Source organism: Camelus dromedarius, chromosome 8, assembly GCF_036321535.1.
Source record: "Camelus dromedarius isolate mCamDro1 chromosome 8, mCamDro1.pat, whole genome shotgun sequence".
NCBI lineage: Eukaryota > Metazoa > Chordata > Mammalia > Artiodactyla > Camelidae > Camelus > Camelus dromedarius.
This window is the reverse complement of record NC_087443.1, coordinates 16,253,988-16,275,563: the sequence shown is the minus strand read 5'-3', so window position 1 is coordinate 16,275,563 and position 21,576 is coordinate 16,253,988. Positions and strand designations below refer to the sequence as shown.

Sequence of the window (21,576 nt, the reverse complement as noted above, 5' to 3'; positions counted from 1 at the left end):
TGCAGAATAAACCAGATAGCTCTTAGCATTCAAAACAGAAAAAATAACAATATTTAATTATTAAGCAATAAAAACGGTTAACATTTATTTCCCACGTGAAAGACAATTAGTAAGCACTTTACATTTCATCTTATTTATTCCTCACAAAACCACTATCAATAAGGTATATTTTCACTGCCAATTTATTACTAAGGAAAATGAGGCAAAGCGAGCTTTAGTAGCTGGTGATTACGTAACAGTGCCAGGGTCCAGACTTAACACCAGACAGTGTGACACCAGGGCTAATACAGAAGAAATCAGAAGCTAAGATCTCCCAAGAAAATATTGCAAATACACTGAAGACTAAGCATTTGTATTACAACTCTTTCTGTAATATGAGAAAACAGAACCCAAACTGGATTGGGCAAAAGGAAAATTTATTGCGTAACAGAACTGATAGCCCCAACAGTATAAAAAACTTCAAGAATAGCTTGATTCAAGGGCACACACAGTGGAAGCCCTCTCCATTTGCAGTTATCCTGTCCTTTATCATGAGTTCTATATTTAGATTTCACTTGGTATCAAGATGGCTCTCAGCAGCTATACGTCCACATCCACCAGGTTAAAATCCAAAGAGGAAAGGAAAGTGGTGGGGAGGAGGGGAAAGAGATAATTCTACAGAGGTTCTAGCCTCCAACTCTGTTGAATTGTTGTAAAAAAAAAATCCCTTAATGATTCTTAATACAAATTTTTCCTGTTCAAGTTACTGTGTGGTTTCTCTTTCTTGTTTGGGTGCTGATCAGTACAATATCATCTGCCAACAACTTACAATTTTATATCAGTCACTCAGACCTCTCTTCTGAACTCCAGCTGTCTCCCTGAATAGCCATTTGGACGTCTAACAGATATCTCAAACAGAACATGCCCTAATGGAACTAATGATCTCTCTCAAACCAGCTGCCCCGCTTTTATCTACATTGATGGCAGTTATGTCCATAAGGTTAATAAGGCCCAAGACCTTGGACACATCCTTGTCTCCTCTCTTTTTCTATGCTCCATACTCAGCTTATCAGGAAACTCCTATTGATTCTACCTTTAAAATATAACCAGAAGCTAACCACTTATCACCATCTCCAATTGTACCAGTCAGTATTACCGCTGAGCCCCATCTTATCAACATGGATGACTGCATGACCTCTTCATCAGTCTTCCTGCTTCCCTTAGCCTTACCCTTACCCTTGCACAGTCACTTCACCATGCAGTAGCCAGAGTGATCCTGTTAAAACATAAAGCACTGTTGGGAATTTAAATTTTGATAAGCACTTAGGAAAATGGTTTTGCATATCTATTATTACTAAGCATGCACCTACTCTATAAGCCAGTGACAGAAATATATGCTGGAAGACGTACAAGAATGTTCAGAGTATTGTCCAAACTGGGAAAACCCCAAAAGTCCACCAATAAAAGCATGAATAAACTGCAGTGTATTCATACAATGGAATATGTAACAATGAAAATAAGCTACCATGAGCAACAACATAGATGATTTTTAGCAAAAGAAGCCAGATAGAGAGAACATGTTGTATGATTCCATTTATATAAAGTTTGAAACTTGGCAAAATTAACACATGGCAATAAAGTCAAGATAATTGTTAATTTTGTAGAGAAGGGGACGTGTGACTCTAGGGGCCATGGAGACAGCTTCTGAAATGCTACTGATCTGTCTCCGCAGCTGGTGCTAACTGATGGGTGTGTTTACTTTGTAAATATTTATTGTGCTGTATGCTTGTGACATGTGTACTTTCTGAATGTATATTCTATTTATTTTTTAAGTTTATGAAACGAAACCATATAAGATCATGTCATTCTTCTGCTCAAAACCTCTCACAGGCATCCATTTCATTTCAGGAAAAAGTCAAAATCCTTACAATAACCTCCCAGCTTTGCAGGCTTGGTCCTTCCTCAAACCTCATCTCCTGTTACACATTTGTTTCTGCTCACTGGACTTCAGTGCCACTGGCCTCCTTGCTCTTCCTTGAAGATGCAGGCATGTTTCTGCCTTTGAGTCTTTGCATCCATTCCCCTTCCTCCAGATAGTCGTGTAGCCAACTCCTTCACCTTCTTTAAGCATTTGCTTAACTGTCCCCTCTCGGTGAAGCCTTTCCTGACCCCCTACCCTCACTCCTAGCTCTCCCAGTGCTCTTATCCTGACCTACTTTTTATAGCATTTATCACCTTGAAACATACAAATGTGTAATTAACTATCCCTCTTTGCTGAAGGCAGGGAATTTTGTCTGTTTCATTCACTGATCCATCGCAAGTGGCTAGAATAGTGCCTGGCATATACAATACCTATTTGTTGAATAATGAATGACCTCTTCTGACATGGTCCCAGTGATCCCCACCCACTGGTATTCACACCTTTGAGTTCACCCTTGAGAGTGAGCCAGACTTAGTGACTTGCTTCTAATGAATCGAATCTAGCAAAAGTGATGGGATGTCACTTCTGTGGTTAAATTATAAATGGCTGTGACTTCTTTCCGGTGAGTATACTCTCCACTGCGTCTCAGCTTGCACACTTTCATGAAGGAAGCTGCATGTGGGTTGGCCCTGATGGCAAGGAACTGAGGACAGCCTCTGAGGGTTCCTCTCAGCAAGGGACTGGGCCCTCAGGATAAGAGCCTGCACAGATCTGAATCCTGCCAACAACCACGGTGAGTGATCCTGGAAACTGAGCTTTTCCCCGGTGAGCTTTGAGATGGTCACAGCTGAGACTGCCATCTGTGAGAGACTTTGGGCCAGAGGCACACCCAGGTAAGTTGTGCCCAGATCCTGACCCACAGAAACTGTGAGATAAAAGTGTTATTGTTGGGGGGAGGGTATAGCTTAGTGGTAGAGTGTGTGCTTAGCATGCATGAGGTCCTGGATTCAATCCCCAGTACCTCTGTTAAAAAAAAAAAAAAAAAAAAAAAAAAACCTAATTACCTCCTTCCCCTGCCAAAAAATAAATTTTAAAATTAAAAAAAAAAGTGTTGTTGTAAGCCACTAAGTTTTGGGGTAATTTGTTACACAGCAATAAATAACCAATACAGGAAAAGAAGACATGAAACTGTTAAACAACACTGATAGAAAGCAGAAGTCAGAGAAAAAACGTGCATGCTTATTAAGTACCTACAATTTGACAGGCACTTTCAGATGTTTTTAATGTTATCTCAAAAATAGATATAAAGGACATGTTAGAGTTCTCCAGAGAAACAGAACCAATTGAATGTGAGTGTGAGTGTGTGTGTGTGTCTGTATGTAGACAAAGACAGTTTATTTTAAGGGGCTGGCTCACGTGACTGTGGGGGCCGACATGTCTGAAATCTGCAGGGTAGGCCACGGGGCTGAGACTCAAGGGATGCTTCAGCTTGAGTTCCTGGAGGCAGAATTCCCTCTCTTAAGGCCTTCAATGGCACACTGACATTCAATGACAAAGACACATGAGTAAAGCCTGGAAGCATTTAGGGTAGGGAGAATTAACATTTTTGCCTATCAAGTACTTATTTCTTTGCATTATGAAATAAGGCAATGCCACTGGCCTCTACTATAAAACGAATGCAATGTAAATAATACATATATAAGATAAAAATAATAAAACAGACACAGGTATGCACATTACCCAACCAAAGGAAAATAGTATAACCAACTCCTTAATAAGATCCTGAAAAAAGTAACTGCTATTAATAATTTATTTATCGTTACCCAGATATTCATTATAGTTTTATTGCTATTTACACTTCCCTAAGTAATACAGTAAGTTAAATATTTTAGACTGCTACACAATATTCTATTATATGAATATAACATTGTAAATGTATTCATTCTTCTGTCTACTAAGGTCCCAGTTGCTACTAGTTTTTGATTTTACTCTTACAATATCTCTTGGTGCACATATGAAATTGCCAGATCACAGGGGCTCATGTTATCCTGCCAAACTATTTTCAAAAGCAAGTCTACCACAACAATGAGATAACACTACACATACATTAGAATGACTAATTTTTTTTAATTGACAAGACCAAATGCTGGATCCTTTGACAACAAAAAGTATATGGACCAAAAAAAAAAAAAAAAACAAAAACAAACCTTCAAGCAATATAAAGAACATGCCCTACATTAAAAAAGCATTACAAAGCCATACTAATTAAAACATTATCTTTGGCATAAGCAGAAACACAGAATTTAGTGAAACAGAAATCATAAACTGATCATAGTACATAGTACATAGGATGTTAGCATTTGTTGTCTTGCCTCTTAAATGGATGGTACATTGTCACAATGGTATATGTGACAATGGAAAGTAACACTTGTAAGTGTGCATCCATATTGTTTGGACTTCCATTTATGCCTTTGGATGGTGTAAATAAAACTTTTGAATATACGGTGGAGAATGCAGAAGATAATGTAGATAACCTAATGGAGTATGTTGAAAGAGTATATGTTCCTGGAAGGCATGGCAGAGGCAGAAGACCAGAAACTGTAAGATTTCCACCAGAAACCTGGAAGGTTTATACATCAGTACTAAATGGAGTTCACAGGACAAACAACACAGTAAAAGGCTGGCACAGCAGATTTCAAAAGCTGCTGATAGTGCATCATCCTTCAATTTGGAAGTTTACTGGAGTGCTAAAGGCTGAGCTGCAAAACAATGAACACGTCATCACCCAGGTTCCTGGTGGCCACACTCAAAGATGGCTGCCAACTTCACAACGATGCTGACAAAATCAATTTCATATAACCGAAATTATTCCCAGGTATAAGGAATATGAAACCAATGATCAGGTCAAAACATACTCAAGAGCAATTGGTCGCTGACTTCAGAGTAACCCTGCTAAAAACGTCACGAAGAGGACGAAGAGTTAATGTGAAATCCAAAATCCATCGTGAAATACAACAAAAATAACATAAAATTTTAATGAAGTTAAATGTTTGTATTGTTTAATGAATCATGGACCAAATGTCCCGATATCCCAATGGACATTTTGGATGGGACCAAATTTCAAGGATCTTTTTGGTGCGGACAGATGTCTCATATAGGACCAAATAGCAAAGACCTCTTGTAGATCAAATGTCTCAGTGGATGTTTTGGACAGGACCAAATGTCCTCAAAGGGTTCTAGGACCCACCTCGGATACTGACATTTGTGGGATGCTCAAGTTTCTTATATAAATGGCATAGTAACTGCATATAATTTACACACATCCTCCTGTATACTTAAACCAATTCTAGATTAATTATAATACCTAATATAAAGCAAATACTATATAAGTAGTTGTAAATGCAATGTAAATAGTATATAAATAGTGCTGGCATGCAGCAAATTCAAGTTTTGCTTTTTGGAACTTTCTAGAACTTATTTTTAGATTATTTCTGATTCGTGGTTGGTTGAATGCGTGGATATGAAACTCTCAAATGTGAAGGGCTGACGATATCTTACAATTTTATTTGTCAATTATACCTCCAAAAAGCTGAAAAAAATTGGTTAGATTGTTATCTCTTGCATCATACATAGGAAAGACAGAGAATGAAACAAAAACAACATTCTGCTGGCATGGAATAAGTGAGAGACAGCTGTTGAATAACAAATCAAAAATCTGTAAAAGCTCCTACAAATCTGTTGCAAGGAAATTATGCTAGTCTTGGAAAAGCTAACAGTTGTAACACTATACAATGGTCTAAGTACTTTACATTGACTAATTTACCTAATCTCCACTAGACCCCCATGCGGTAGGTAATATCATTATCATCATTTTGCAGATAAGGCAACTGAAGAACGGATGTAAGGGATTTGCCCCAGCTCACACAGCTGGTATGTAGTAGAACTAGGATTTGAGTCCAGGAAGTCTGGTTCCAGAGCCCAGGCTCTGAACTGCTCTATCAGGGGTCAGTGAACTATGGCCCTCAGGCCAGATCTGGCCAGTAGCCTGTTTTCCAATGGTCCGCAAGCTAAGAATGTTTTTCACAGGTTGTAAGAATATGTGACAGAAAGCACATGAGGCCAACAGGGTTAAAATGTTTACTATATGGCCTGTTACAGAAAATGTCTGCCAACTTCTGCACCATACTGTTGGGGGAGAAAAGGTTCTTGCCTCGTGCAGGAAAGAATTCAAGAGCAAGGCATGGTAAAGTGAAAGTAGGTGTATTTAGAGAAATACACACTCCATAGACAGAGTGCAGCCTGTCTCACTCAGAAGGGAAAATGGCTTAGGAGATACACACTCCATAGGCAGAATGTGGGCCATCTCAGAAAGGTGAGAGGGAGAGAAGCTGAGAGGTGTGGGGTGTTTAAAGTAAAAGTAGATACACACTCCATAGCAGAGTGCAGGCTGTCTCAGAAGGTGAGAGCAACAGAGCGAGAGTGAACACGAGGTGTGGGAGTTGTTAGGTTTTATGGACTCAGCAATTTCACATACTAATGAGTAGGAGGATTATTCCAATTACTTTGAGGAAGGGGCAAGGATTTCCAAGAAATGCCCCCCTCCACCACACTTTTTGACCTTTTATGGTCAGCCTGGGAACTGTGATGGCGCCTGGGGGTGCACCATGAGGCTCCAGGTCTACTAGAAGTCGAATCTTCTGCCATCTTGGTTCTAACCGGTTTGTCCTGTGCCCAATGGCTGTGTCATTCCTTCAGTGGTTGTGCCCTGCCCCCTTTCCTCCCACTTCAGTACCATGGTTACTTATACTAGAAGTAAAGACAAAGATATATAGCATGTTACGATAGAAGTAACTCCCAGGTTACATCTAAATTGGGCTGGCATACTCAAACCATCTTAGGCTCCTCATTTAAACATTTCAGGATATTGAAAGATGGGCTTGTTTTCTTACTGAGCATTACTGTTCACAGCTGTTTTCTCAAATTCAGGCTCATGCCAAAGGTAAAAATTGTGAATGTAAGCCTCTATTTTGTATGTAAATAATTATTAGAGAAAACATGTGACTGGCAAAAATACTGTTGGCTTCCTTATTGAATAGGCAGTTCAGTAACAATGGCCACACCCATTAATACATGCCAGGAAATAGTAGAGAAGCAGAGAAATATAGACTAGCTCTGTGCCCAGTAGGAAAAGGAAACACATATTGATTAAAAAAGAAAGAAAGAAAAACAAACAATAAAAAACATTGCCAGAGTTTCTCCCCTGTGTGAGTTCTCTGATGTAAACTGAAGGCTGACTTCTGGTAGAATTTCTCATATTCATTACATGCATAGTTTCTTCCCTAGATATACTTCCTGTCCCACCGAAGGCTCTAAATCATGGTAGGAGTGCTTTGCACCTCGGTCTTTCCATCATTTTTCTTCTGTGTGTATTCTCAGATGTGCAGCAAGAGTTGGTTTGTGGCTGTAGGTCTTCCCACATCTGTTACAATGAGAGGGTTTCTCCCTTGAGTGAATTCTCTTATGTTTAACAAGAGTTGAACTATCCTAGAAAGATTTTCCACATTCATCACATTCATAGGGCTTCTCTCCTGTGTGTGTTCTCTGATGTACACTGAGGGATCCTTTGCGGCAAAACATTCTCCCACATTCTTTACATTCATAGGATTTCCCCCCTGTATGAATTCTCTGATGTTGAATGAGTTGTGACTTTTGGCAGAATGCTTTCCCACATTTGTTACATTCAAATGGTTTCTCCCCAGTATGAATCCTCTGATGTTTACTGAGGGTTGACTTCCAGAAAAGCTTTTCCTGCATTCAACACATTCATAAGTTTTCTCTCCTGTATGTGTTCTCATGTTTAAGGAGCACTGACTTCCCATGGCAGATCTTCCTAAATTAATTGCATTCATATATTTTCTCCCCTCTGTGAAGTCTTTTATGTTTACTGAGGGTGGACTTCACATAATACATCTTCTCACATCCCCTACATTCACAGGGCTTCTCCCCAAGTGTATTTTCAGGTGTATCATGAGTTTTGACTTTATACTGAAGGATTTATCACACTCATCACATTTATAACATTTTTCTCCCATGTGAGATCTCTGATGCACAGTCAAATCTGACTTTTGGGAGAAAGATTTTCCACACTCACTACATTTATAAGGCCTTTCTCCCCTGTGTGAGTTCTTTGATGCTGATGGAGGGCTGAGTTCTGGCAGAAAGTTTTCCCACCCTTGGTACATTCATAAGGTCTCTCTCCTATATGAATTCTTTGATGTACAGTGATGGCTGGCTTATGGTAAAAAGACTTCCCGCATTCATTACACTGATAGGGTTTTTCTCCTGTGTGTGTTCTCTGGTGCACGGTGAGGTTTGACTTCCAGAGGAAGGTTCTCCCACGTACCTTACACTCATGACATTTCTCACCCACGTGAAGTCTATGATGTTTCTTCCAGAGGGCTGCCTTATCACAGGTTTCCCCATATTCATTAAGTTTATAGTGGTTCTTCCTGGAGTAAATCATCTGACATAACATGAGGTTTGACTCATCCCTGAAGGTTTTCTCACATTCATTATAATCACAGAGTTTCTCTCCTGTGTGAGAAGTTTCCCCTTGTGTAATGGAGAGAGCATTACTGTGGAGTGCTTTAACACAGTCTTTGTATTCAAATAGTTGCTCCACACTGTGGTTCTCTTGAATAAAACCCTTGTCACAATAGAAAGTGCTCTCATCTTTATTAAATTCACTAAGTTTCTCTCTAGTATGAGTTTTCTCATGATTAATTTCAGGGATCAACTTCTCATACCCATTGGAAATGTGAGACTTCTTTCCTGAATAATTTCTATTATTAGTGGTTACCTCTGACATATTTTCTCAACTAATTCTATCAAGGCTACATTTACTGGGCATTTTTCTAGAAGGAATACAGTCTGTGCAAAAATTAAATGGTTTGCTCAATAAACGCTCTTTCTCTGTAATTACTCTTTTGTTATTGGTAAATTCAGTGCACCATAAATGTCTGTCTTGGTTTTCTTTGCTTTCCATCATGGCATCAATTTTCAATTCTTCTAAAAATAAGGAAAATGAAACATACCTTACGAATTAAACTACTTATAAAATTGGGCTAATACACAAATGCTCTTCATTTATCTGATTCTTTGGTTTTAGTATCAGTCTTTTGAGATAAAAGTTCCAAATAAAACTTTCCATTTCCTCCACTTTTCTGAGAAGCTGAGGGGAAAGGGTAACAATAAATCAACCAATCAAACAAAACTAATGTGTTGAACTAGGGGAGAGTAAAGTTGGCTATGAATGGACGTATGTTTATGTGGCTCTTTACGAATGTACCTTCCAAAATGGATAGAAGTGGTGAAAGAAACATGCATAATAGAGAAAAAAAGGTTCAGTAAGAATGGATGACTTACAAGAGTGGAATTCACAGTTAGATATGTTCAATCAGAGAATTAAGCAGTAAATATGACACGGAAAACAAGTAGACAAGGGTGTTGTTTTAAGAAATTATCAGAGGAAGAAAGTGTTTAGAGGAGGTGGGTTAGAGTCCTGGTGCTAATTTTGTTAACTCTCCCTTCAATGTGCACCCAGAACCATCACTCTGTATGCTCTCTCCCCTTAAACCTAGTCAATGGTGCTTTCAGTCTTCCTGACTGGTCTGCTCGCTTCTACTTTTGCCATGCTAAATCATTTTCTCACAGGGCAGTCAGCTTCCTGTGTCTCTCTCCTGCCAAAATGTAAGTTCCCTGAGAGCAGGGGACTTAGTTCACCCTCCGCTGTATCCCTGCCATTTGGAACATGATTGGCATGGAGTGAGAGCTCAATTAGTACTGGTTAAATTAATTAATTAATTCCTGTAAACAAAAGAAGTCCTTGATAGGAGGGAATGTGGGTAACTGAGAATGTGAGAGAAAAGCAGACTCAGATAAAATATTTACTATGAGATAAGAATGAAATTTAAGGTACAGGAAATAGGGATTAAACTTTTAAAAAGCCAAACAAAAAAGAAAACGTTTATGTCTGAGAGTGTATCTGGTCAATCTAGGCATCTGAGGCATGTAGGCTAAATATCCTTAGGTCATTTCCAAACAGATGGAGCCTCTAAAGAGATTTTTTTTTTTAATGCTCCAAAGATGTCTATACCTAAACCAACAATGCAGGATCTAATTTCCCCTGGATTACTCACCTGGGTAACACTGGCTTGCGAATTCTTCCTCTAATATCCATGGTGCTTCTTCTGGTTTGGTAATGCAATGCCCTGATACTAGAAAGTGATACAGGATGTAGAAGAAGCTGCCTGGCTTCAGGAACTCAGAAGAAAAACTGAGGTCCAGCTTCAGGAGGTGCACAATGAAGGGGCCCACTGAAATCTTTCAAAGGGGAAGTGAAAACACAAACAATATTCCTGGTGTCCAAACCTAAATATCATTAAAGTCTACAAAAGACCCATATGCTTTGGTAACAAAGAAAGGACATGCCTGATGGTGTTACTCAAAGAAGCTCTACTTTCCCAGTGAGATGAGGATGCTGTAGTTCTCCAGCATCACATCCCTGCACAAGGTCCTCTGATCAGGGTCCAGCTGACCCCACTCCTCCTGGGTGAAGTTCACAGTCACATCCCCAAATGAAACTGATCCCTGTAATAGCACATATTTGATCAATCTGAAGTATTCAAAACTGTATGACAGAGAAAAGACATTTAGGAACTAATTCTTCATCATGTTCACTGTTGAGTGAACTTAGAAAAAGTGTGCATAAGATGCTTACCATAATACCTGTTTTGTGTTATATATGGTGGGAGAAATAGAAACATAGTGAAAATACCCAATTAATTTATTAATTCATGCATAACGTTGTCAGGGAGGAAGAAAATTTCCTCTGCTCTTCTAGGTTCTTCTGGCTGGTCTAAGAATTAAATTGATATGAGAGTTTTACCTCTTCCTTTCTAATTTAGATACCACAGAGATACAAAAAAAAATCATAAGAGAATACTATGAAACAGTTATATGACAACAAATTGGATAACCTAGAAGATATGGACAAATTTCTAGAAACATATAGCCTGCCAAGACTGAGTCAAGAGGAGACAGAAAATTTGAATAGACCAATCACTAGAAGTGAAACTGAATCTGTAATTTAAAAACTTCCAGCAAACAAAAGTCCAGGACCAATGGCTTCACAGGGGAATTCTACCAAACACCTATCTCAAACTATTCCAAAAAACTGAAGAGGAGGAGACACTCCCAAATTCATTCTGAGGCCACCATTACCTTGATGCCAAAACTAGACAAAGACACTACAAAGAAAGAAAATTACAGGCCAATATCTTTGATGAATACGGATGTAAAAATCCTCAACAAAGTATCAGCAAAATGAATCAAACAATATATAAAAAGGATCATACAACAGGACCAAGCTGGATCTATTCCAGAGACATAAGAGTGGTTCAACATATGATAGACCACATTAACAAAAGGAAGGATATTCTCTAGGTCAAGCTATATCTGTGAGGCTGCTGGAGTTTTGCGTATACATTTACTTGTGTTATTTTTTAGATTCCACATATTGGTGATATCATACAGTATTTGTCTTTCTCTATGTGACTTATTTCACTAAGCATAATATTCTCTAGGTCCATCCACATTGCTGCAAATGGCAGAATTTCATTCTTTTTTATGGCTGAGTAACATATATTTTCTTAACCCAGTCATCTGTTTATGGGTTTGTGCATTGCTTCCATGTCTTAGCTATTGTAAATTATGCTGCTATAAACACTGGGACGCATATACCTTTTTGAATTAGTGTTTTCATTTTTTTCAGGGCACATACCCAGGTGTGGAATTGGGTCATACGGTAGTTCTGTGAGGAATCTCCATACTGTTTTGCAAAGTGGCTGCACCAATTTACATTCCCACAAAGGGGATGTTGAGGGTAGTGGACTTCAAAGGGGAGGAAGGCAATTTACATGGAGATGGAAAAGTAATGTTTGGTGAACAAATGTTTGTTGGGTCATGCAGAGATGATGGGACACATAGGTTCTAGGCTATGCAGAGTTTCTCCCACCACACCTAACCTGCAGGTATCTCTGGCTATAGCTCTATTTCAGGAACAGGCCCCATATCTAAATTCTTTATGTAAAAAGAAAGACTTCCTGAGTCTTCTGTTTCTTAAAATTAATCAGCTTAAATTAATCCTCATGCCAAAGAAACACATTTTGGGGCGACAGATTTTGCTTTCCTACACACAAGCATAAAATACATTATATGTGTGAAAGATTCCTAGTTTCTGTGGATATTAAAATACACAAAACACTGTTTTTATCCTCAGGAAGCTTAGAATCTGGTACGGATGCAAACTAGATTATCAAATAGCATAAAATCAGGAGAGAATTGGGGCTTTAATGATATAAAATGCTCTGGTCTGTTCAGGGAATAGATGATGTGTAATCTTGAGATTATTCCTTTACACAAGAATTCTCCTAAGTATCTGATGACCCACTCTGTCAGGAAAAACTTTTAAGCATCTAAAACTTTGTGGTAATAGACAGGTAGGTACGAATGTCTATACAGGTAGTCCACCTTTGCATGGCTCTGATATGCATGGATTTCAGTTACCATAACTTAGTTACATAACACCAGCCTGACAACATGGGTTAGATTTTTAGTTACTATGGTAACTGTGAGTAATTGAATTAAATACAAACTTCACTGCTTTTTTTTCAGTCCACAGATCAATACAAAATAACAGAAGTTTATATAATGAACAATGATCAGCCATGTCATTTATTTTCAGTCCGCCAGTGACTAGTTGCTGTGCATCCATCACTCAGTTCACACACAGACAGCAAAGCAAGTAGTTGTGTTGCCTCCTTGTCTCTTAGCAACAAGGCATTTGCAAAAGTGGCCAAAAAAGATGAAAGAGCAGTAAAGCTGTGAAAAGTGATTACAGTAGGAGTCAAATTCAAACTGAATATAAATGACGCTTTAGAAGAAACAGCTGACTGTGGGAATGCTGACACTGCTGCCATTCAAGACATTCGAGATCCGCAGCCAGGAGAACTTAGTGACCAGGAACTAGGTACCAAATACTAGTTGTACTATTTTTTAACTTCCATATACTTTTACAACTAATGGCTTCCAGCATGCTGATTTGCCCTACAAATTTTAGACTTGCCAGCCTCCACAATCACGTGAGCCAATTCCTTAAGATGAATGAATATGTGCATGTATGAATATATATGGGCGTGTACATACATATTATATGTATATATGTAAACACACACCCTCCCACACACACATACTATTGGTTCTGTTTCTCTGGAAGACCCTGACTGATAGAGGGTTTAAGGAATATTTATTTTTCTTCATCTTAAGTTTCTCTCCGTTTTACCTCCTCCCTCTCTCCCATCAGCCACCAGAAGCCAGGTATAATGGGGAATGGAGTCTCCTCTAGAACCTTAGGCAGGAGTGCAGCCCTGACAACACCTTTATTTCAGACTTCTAGCCTCCAGAACTGCAAGAAAAGACATTTCTGTTGTTTGAGGCCATCAAATTTGTAGTAACTTGTTACAGCAGCCACAGGAAACTAATACACCAAATCTTTGCAAAAACCCTACAGAAAATCAAGTTTGCTTGGCTCATTGAGAATCTATCTGACCAGTGATAGCTCTCACTTACTTAAATGGCACAAAATTCAGCTTTTGAGTTTCAAATTTTGAGTGATTGTCTTTGATATAGTTAAAAATCCACATGGTATGAAATCAGTCAAGAACAATAGTAAGGTAAGAATTCTAAGAGACCAAGGATGAATGCATGGGGATAAGCTTTGCTAAAAGGCAACAGGACGAAGACAATGCCATGAAGCAGACAGAGGAAATCAACTTACATAACTGAGTTATGCTTTGGCTCCCTGCCTTCTGTGCCCACTAGAGAACAATCAGAAAAGAAAAACATAGGTAGCATTCATTTCAGGCTTATTAAATAAGGCTGTCAACCACCTTACTTTCATTAAGGCAAAGAAATTCTTTTCAGACTTCAGGCCAGGAGGTCTTTATGTTCCATGAAGAATTACTTTTGTTGATTCTTATAATCAAAGCAAAGCATTTTCCTTTTGTACAAAGTATCAGAGATAAATCTGCACATTATTATTACTACAAAAATGATAGTTATATCATTTAATGTGTAACATAAATACTCACATAAAATAATTATGATTATCTCCATATAACTAAATGCTGACTTTTCCTTGTTTTAGATCTGTTAACTCTATATATTCCTTGATAATTTTTATTTTAATCTTTAATTGTTTCCTGCAATGGAAGACAATATGAGAAGTGAATAAATAAACAACTCGCCTGGGATCTGTTCTTTTTCTGTTCCTTTTGGGAAAGTACAGAGAAGGTGGAACATACAGCTGTGGGTAAAGAAAACAGAAGTGGGTCAGGTAAGATCTGGCTGCTATGAATCTTTGAGATTCAGCTTCCTAAAACCCTCTGCCTACCAGCTGGTGAAATGTCCCTCTATGGGAAAAAATTTCTTTGGCCTCTGAGGAATAAGCCAGATCCACGTGGAAGGAGAATTCACATGAGCAATTTAACACTGGATTTACTTCCTTATGATTTATTAATGTCATTTTTCTTTTAGAACCAACTCAGGACTAATTTAACAAATAATATTGTATCAGAAGACAAATTATTATTTTTCATGATCAATGTTGCAGGAAAAATACTCAAGATATCTGTTTGTTTATATTCCTACTGAGTTACATACCCTTCAAGTCAGAGAAATCACTCTGAAGAAAGGGATAAGAGTTCCTTTAGGAAAAGGTCTATTTAAACATTTGTTTCAACTAAAATGTAATAGAACCTGGTGGGCGACTTACCTGTTACAACATAAACAGACTTTCTCTACACCTAGTTCTACCACTAACAAACTGGGTAATTCTGGGCAGGTTACTTGTACACTCACAGTCAAGGTTTCTCAGCTTTGAAGTAAAGCAGACACAGATGACCCTATTCTATGACTCTATGAAGGCAGGTGGATGGAGTGGGAGCATACGGCTAGAGAGCAAATATCATGACGGACATCACATGAGAGCAGCTCAGAATTTGGAGAAAGAGAGGCATTTGAGGCATGGTATGTTTATTAAAAGCTGTGCCTAGTGATCTCTCCCTGCAGACTATGCCCACACAAGCCCTCCAAAAAATTATTATTTCTTTGCCCACCATCTCAGGGCCCTGCTCACCTGTTTCCTGAAACTTGGTGCAGACCTTTCACCATCACGGTGAGGCCTTCTGGATGTGGTGATATTCGTGAGCCGGATAACGACCGCTACTTCAGGCTATGCAAACCCAGAATCTGCTCCTTTCTGACAGTTTCCTGCCTCTGCTCTGAAGCTGTGATGAGAGTTTCAGGTCAGAAGAATGATCTTCAAGGCAGGTTCCTGTTCCTGAGGGCCCCTTCTTCTTACTTCACAGGAGCAGCTCTCATTTTATTTACAAGCTTCATCCCAGGGCTCCAAATCTCATAGAACTCACTTGTCTAAACTCTAAGGCCACCAAGGATGCTGAAGGTTGGACAGTGCAGCAGTCCAAGCAAGACATTATGCAGTCTGACCCAAGGGTTCTGAGATGCCAGGAAATCCCGGAATACATGACCACAAAGTGAGATTCAGCCCAAACACTGCCTGTGCCCCGAGGGAGGTGATGTGGGGAACACAATGCTGGTTTTAGGCTGGATGTCTACTGTGGCTGTGTTACCTTGTGTATTGCACTTGAAGCCTCTGAGGCTGTTTCCTTTTTTGTCAAAATAGAAAACAGTTACATAAAGGCTGTTGTGAAGATTAAATAAAATTTAGCTAACGAAAAGAACAAAGCATCTTCCAAACACCTTATCAGCTAATATTAACTACTAAGTTCTGCGCTATATGCAACAACTTTATGTACGTAGTTTTAAAACGTATGTAAAACAATCCTCAAAACACCGTGTGGCACGTATTAATATTCTCCTTTGACAGATGAGGAAACCTAGTCATCCTGCTGGTGGTAATTAATTTACACCTGATTCTGCCTGGATACAAATCTCACGACCCCCTTGCCTCAGTTGCGTGGACTTTGCAGCCTCCCGGGGTTCAGCACCCCGGGGTCCCCAAGGCCAAGGCCTGCCCCTTCCCCTGACAGACCCGCCCCGACACCTGCCGTCCCTCCCGGGGGCAGAGGCCGCCCAGACCCTCCCTGGCTGCTCACTTACCAGGGATCCCACTGCGAGTCTCCTCCCCGGTGCTGCCTCCCACCCTTCCACCGAGCCACCGAGGACACCCCTCGGCCCGGGCTGGACTCTGGGGCGCACCCGCCACGTTCACTGGGTCAGCTCCCCATCCCTGACGGCATGCAGACCTGGCGGTTCCAGGATTTTTCTCCGCAGGAAGCAGAAGACGGAGAAAGACACTTGGGAGACCGAAGTGCACATGCGCAGAACAAGCGGGAAGATGGGCTTCCTGAACCCTGCGCTGTGTGAGCCAAGACAACGCAGGACTACAGTTCCCATGAGACCTGGGCGCTGCAACCTCGGGGAGGGTTTGAAAAATTAACACTGAAGGCGGGGCGGGGGGGGGGGGTCTCTCCCTTCTGACTTGATTGGTCCTGGAGCTCCCTGAGACTGATTCTTTCAGGATTGCCAGAGACTGCAATTACTGTTTACTGTAGTGCTATGCTGGGTTTGTGAGTGAATCTGTTGAAAAGAATAAGATGTAAAGGACATTTTAGAGACCATTTGGGAAAGGTGAACTACACAGTTATAAGGTGGTTAAGTTTGTTCTTTGTTTTGAGTACAATAGTGCCACCTGCCTTCAAGTTCATGTCCCTCTGCAACATCAGAAGGTGACTATGTTTGAAGATTCTTGGTAGATGTAATTAGGTTAAAATGAGGTCATACTGGATTAGGGTTGACCCTAACCCAAAGACTAGTGTCCTTATAAGAAGAGAAGACAGAGGAGACAGACACAGAAGAATGCCATGTGAATATGGAGACAGAGATTGGAGTGCTGTATCTATAAGCCAAGGGATGTGGAAGATTGCCAGAAACTGTAACCGAGCAGGACCCTGTTGTCATCAGTGACCATCTGATATCTGTACTGCTGTTTGTAACTACTTAACTGTATAATAGTTAAAAAGGTTTTTCTCATGCTCTTGCTGACCAGGGTTAGGCTGGAAAGGAAGGAAGAAAGGAAGGAAGGTGGTCCACCTAACCCCTTTGTGGTGCTGGTGCTACATGCAGGGATTATGCTCAGTGCCCTGCTCTTGACCTCAGTGCCCTCCTCTTGACCCCTTGTGGTTTCCTTGTATCCTGTTGTTCAAGCTGCAGGAGAGTCCAGGCCTCAGCCTGCTTAAAAAAGCTAAAAGCATTTATCAACCTGACTTTAAACTGAACAAGGTTTTCTCTAGAGCTCTTTCCCGCACAACCCCTTCTTATGCATCCTTCCTTCTAGGTAGAAGAATATTAAAAGAGTCCCAAAGCCAGAGGTGAACTTCATACTTAGCAGAGGGAAGGGGAGCACTGCCTCTGCCAAAAAAAAAAAAAAAAAAAAAAAGAACAACTTTGTAAAAATTTGTTACCCTTTATGCAATCTCTATGGAAACTAGTTCTACCCCTTGAACTTACGAACTTTTACTATAAAGCCCCCTGCCTTCTCTCTCCAGCAGGCCCACAGTCTTAGAGGCATTAGCCCACTGTGATCTCCTTTGCCTGGCAAAGAAATAAACCAGCCTCTTCTACTTCATCCAAAACTCTGTCCTCGAGTCTCAATTCAGTAAGCATGGTATGGAGACTGGGTAATGAATATAGATATTCATTCTTACTATTCTTACTACTTTAACAAAAGCAAAAACAAAAACTGGTTTCTACTACAGCCAGTGCATGAATAGCCATGTATTTTAGAAGTAGTTTCTCCCATAAGAAGAATTACACATTTGACTGGATGTAGTCTTAAAATAAATCTACAACCATTGTAGAATATTTATTCTTTTTTTATTTATTCTTTTTTAATTGGAGTGCAGTCAATTACAATGTGTCCATTTCTGGTATACAGCACAATGTCCCAGTCATGCATATACAGACATATATTCATTTTCATGTTCTTTTTCATTAAAGGTTATTACAAGATTTTGAACATAGTTCCCTGTGCTATACAGAAGAAACTTAAAACATCTATTTTTATGTATAGTGGCTAACATTCCCAGGTTTATCCTTCCCACCCCCTTTTCCAGTACCTATAAGATTGTTTACCTTGTCTGCAAGTCTGGTTCTGTGTTGTAGGTGAGTTTATAATGTCCTTTTTTTCTTCTTTTTTTTTAAGACTCCAAATATGAGTGATATCATATGGTATTTTTTCTCTTTCTGGCTTACTTCGCTTAAAATAACGATCTCTAGGTCTATCCATGATGCTTCATATGGCATTATTTTATTCTTTTTTATGGCTGAGTAGTATTCCATATTTATACAAATATACCATAACTTCTTTATCCAGTCATCTGTTGATGGACATTTAGGTTGCTTCCATCTTGGCTATTGTATATAGTGCTGCTATGAACATTGGGGTGCATGTGTCTTTACACATTAGAGTTCCCTCCAGATATATATCAGGAAGTGGGATTGCTGAATCATATGGTAGGTCTATTTTTAGATTTTGAGGAGTCTCCATACTATTTTCTATAATGGCTGCACCAAACTACATTCCCACCAGAAGTGTAGGAGGGTTCCCTACATATTGTTAACATTAATTACCATTTTGTTGTTATGTGTGAACAATGAAGCTGGGCTCTCACAGCAAATTTTAAGTATACAGTGTTCTTGACTGGATAGTCCCCATGCTCTACCTTAGACCCATGGAACTTACTCATCTTATGTACCCTTTGACCAACATCTCCCCCCCACCCCCACCAAACTTTCAGCCCCAGCAACCACCATTCTACACTCTGTTCCTGAGTTAGATATTTTTAGATTCCACATACAGATGAGAACATACAGTATTTGTCCTTCACTGACTTATTTCACTTAGCCTAATGCCCTCAAGGTCTATCAGTGTTGTCTCATACAGCACAATTTTCTTTTTTATGGCTGAATAAGACTTCATTGTGTGTGTGTGTGTGTATGTGTCTGTGTGTGTGTGTATTTTTTCCCTCTATCTATTCATCTGTCAGTGGATATCTAGGTTGTTTTTATATCTTGGCTATTGTGAATAATGCTGCAATGAACATGGGGGTGTCAGTATCTCTTTGAGATAGTGATTTCATTTTCTTTGGATATATACTGAGGGCGATTTCTGGATCATATGGTAATTCTATTTTTAACTTTTTGATGAATCTCTGTATTGTTTCCCATAGTAGCCTTACCACTGTACATTCCCACCAGGAGTGCACCAGAGTATCATTTTCTCTACTTCCTCACCAACATTTGTTAACTGTCTTCTTGATAAGCATCTTTCTAACAGGTGTGAGGTGATATGCCATGGTGGTTTTCATTTTCTCTGATGCTTGGTAATGTTGAGCACCTTTTTATGTACTTGTTGGCCATTTGTATGTCTTTTTTTGGAGAAATGTCCATGCAGTTCCTCTGCCCATTTTAAAATAAATTGTTTGGGTTTTTTTTTCCATTGTGTTTTATCAGGTCCTAATATATTTTGGTTATCAACCCTTTACCAGATATATGGCTTGCAGATATTTTCCCCCATTCCATATGTTGCTGTTTCATTCTGTTTCCTCTGTTGTGCAGAAGGTTTTTGGCATGATGCAGTCCTACTTGTTAATTTCTGCTTTTGTTGCTTGTGTTTTAGGTGTCATTATCCAAAAAAACTTTGCTAGTGTCAAGGAGCTCTTTCTCTAAGAATTCTTCTGGGAGTTTCACAGTTTCAAGAGTTAATGTTTAAGATTCTTATCCATTTTAATTTTTGTGAGTGGTGTAAGATAGGGGTCCAATTTCACTCTTTTGCATAAAGATACACAGTCCAATTTCATTCTTTTGAATAAAGTATATTTTAATTCTCTTCTCTTTATCTGGGGTGTATCTACTGAGGTTTTGGCTTTGTGGTTACCATGAAGCTTACTTGAAACGTCTTACTGATATAACAGTTTATTTTATGCTCAAAACAACTTAACTTCCATCCAAAAGCTATACTTTTAAAAATCCCCCATTTTATGATGCTGATGTCAATTTACACTTTTTGTATTATATATCCATTTAATTATTGCAGCCATAGCTATTTTAATGCTTTTGTCCTTTAAGCTTTATACGAGAGTTAAGTGGTTAACACATCACCATATTATCGTGTTAGGGTATCCTAAGGCTGACTTGGAATACTTACATTTACCAGAATGTTGTATATTTTCTTGTTATTAATTAGCACCCTTTTGTTTCTGCTTGAATAACTCATTCCAGCATTCCTCGTAAGGCAGGTCTAGTGGAGATTAACTCCCTCAGCTTTTGTTCGGGAAATATCTTGCCTTCATTTATGAAGGACAACTTTGCTGGGTAAAGTATTTTTGATTGGCAGGTTTTTTTTCTTTCAGCACTTTGAATATATTATCCTACTCACTTCCAGCCTACAAGGATTCTGTTGAAAATCTGCTGCTAGCTTTGTGATGGTTTCTTTGTAAGAGAGAAAATTTTTTCTATTTTTGAAATTATCTCTTTGATTTTTGACAATTTTATTATAATATGCCTTGGGAAAGATTATTTTGGATTGAATTATGGGGTGACCTATTAGCTTCATGGACCTGGATGTCCAAATCTCTCTCTGAGTTTGGGAAGTTCCCAGCCATTATTTCTTTAAACTTTCTGGCCCTTTCTCCTTCTTCTCCTGGGACTCCAGTGATGCATATATTGTTTCACTTCATGGTGTCCCAGTAGTCTAGTCCTATAGTCTTCCTTCATTCCTTTTCATTCATTTTTTCTTTTTGCTCCTCTAACTGAATAATTTACAAGTGATCATTTTTTGAGCTAATTCTTCCTTCTTTATGGTTTAGTCTGCCGGTGAAGCTATTGAATTCTTCAGTCATTGTGCTGTTCAGCTAAAATTTTGTTTTTTGTTTTCTCTTTGTTGAACTTCTCATTTTTTTCTGTACTATTTTCCTGATTTCATTAAATTCTTAATCTATGATTTCTTGTAGCTCTCTGAGCATTTGTTTTAGTCACAATATTGTTCATTTTTATTTTTTAATTGAAGTATAGTCAGTTTACAATATATCAATTTCTGGTGTACAATATAATGTTTCAGACATACATATATATACATATATTTTCATATTCTTTTTCATTATAGGTTATTACAAGATATTGAATATACTTCCCTGTGCTATATAGAAGAAACTTGTTGTTTATCTATTTTTTATATAGTAGTCAATATTTGCAAATCCTCAACTCCCAATTTATCCCTTCCCACTCCCTTTCCCCCTAGTAACCATAAGTTTGCTTACTATCTGTGTCTTTTTCTGTTTTGTGGATAAGTTCATTAGTATCTACTTCTTTCTTTTTAGATTCCATATATAAGTGATATCATACGGCATTTTTCTTTTTCTGGCTTACTGCACTTAGAACAATAATCTCCAGCTCCATTCATGTTGCTGCAGATGGCATTAATTTCTTTTTTATGTAGTATTCCATTATATAAATAT

The 21,576-nt window shown here is 38.9% G+C and overlaps 1 long non-coding RNA gene across 3 annotated transcripts; it reads right to left on the bottom strand.

Moving 5' to 3' along the window:
* LOC105097398 (uncharacterized) lies at positions 1–16,299 on the bottom strand. 3 transcript variants are annotated; one of them, XR_010381893.1, is made up of 6 exons: positions 16,160–16,299; positions 15,156–15,306; positions 14,266–14,324; positions 13,797–13,836; positions 10,099–10,549; positions 2,988–8,968 (listed from the first exon to the last, which is right to left on the bottom strand). It is a non-coding gene; the product is annotated as an uncharacterized LOC105097398 (long non-coding RNA). The 3 variants fall into 3 exon arrangements; XR_010381892.1 differs by lacking the exons at positions 2,988–8,968; positions 10,099–10,549 and adding an exon at positions 1–1,255; XR_010381891.1 differs by having other exon boundaries at positions 2,987–10,549.
* Positions 16,300–21,576: the final 5,277 nt, after the last annotated feature.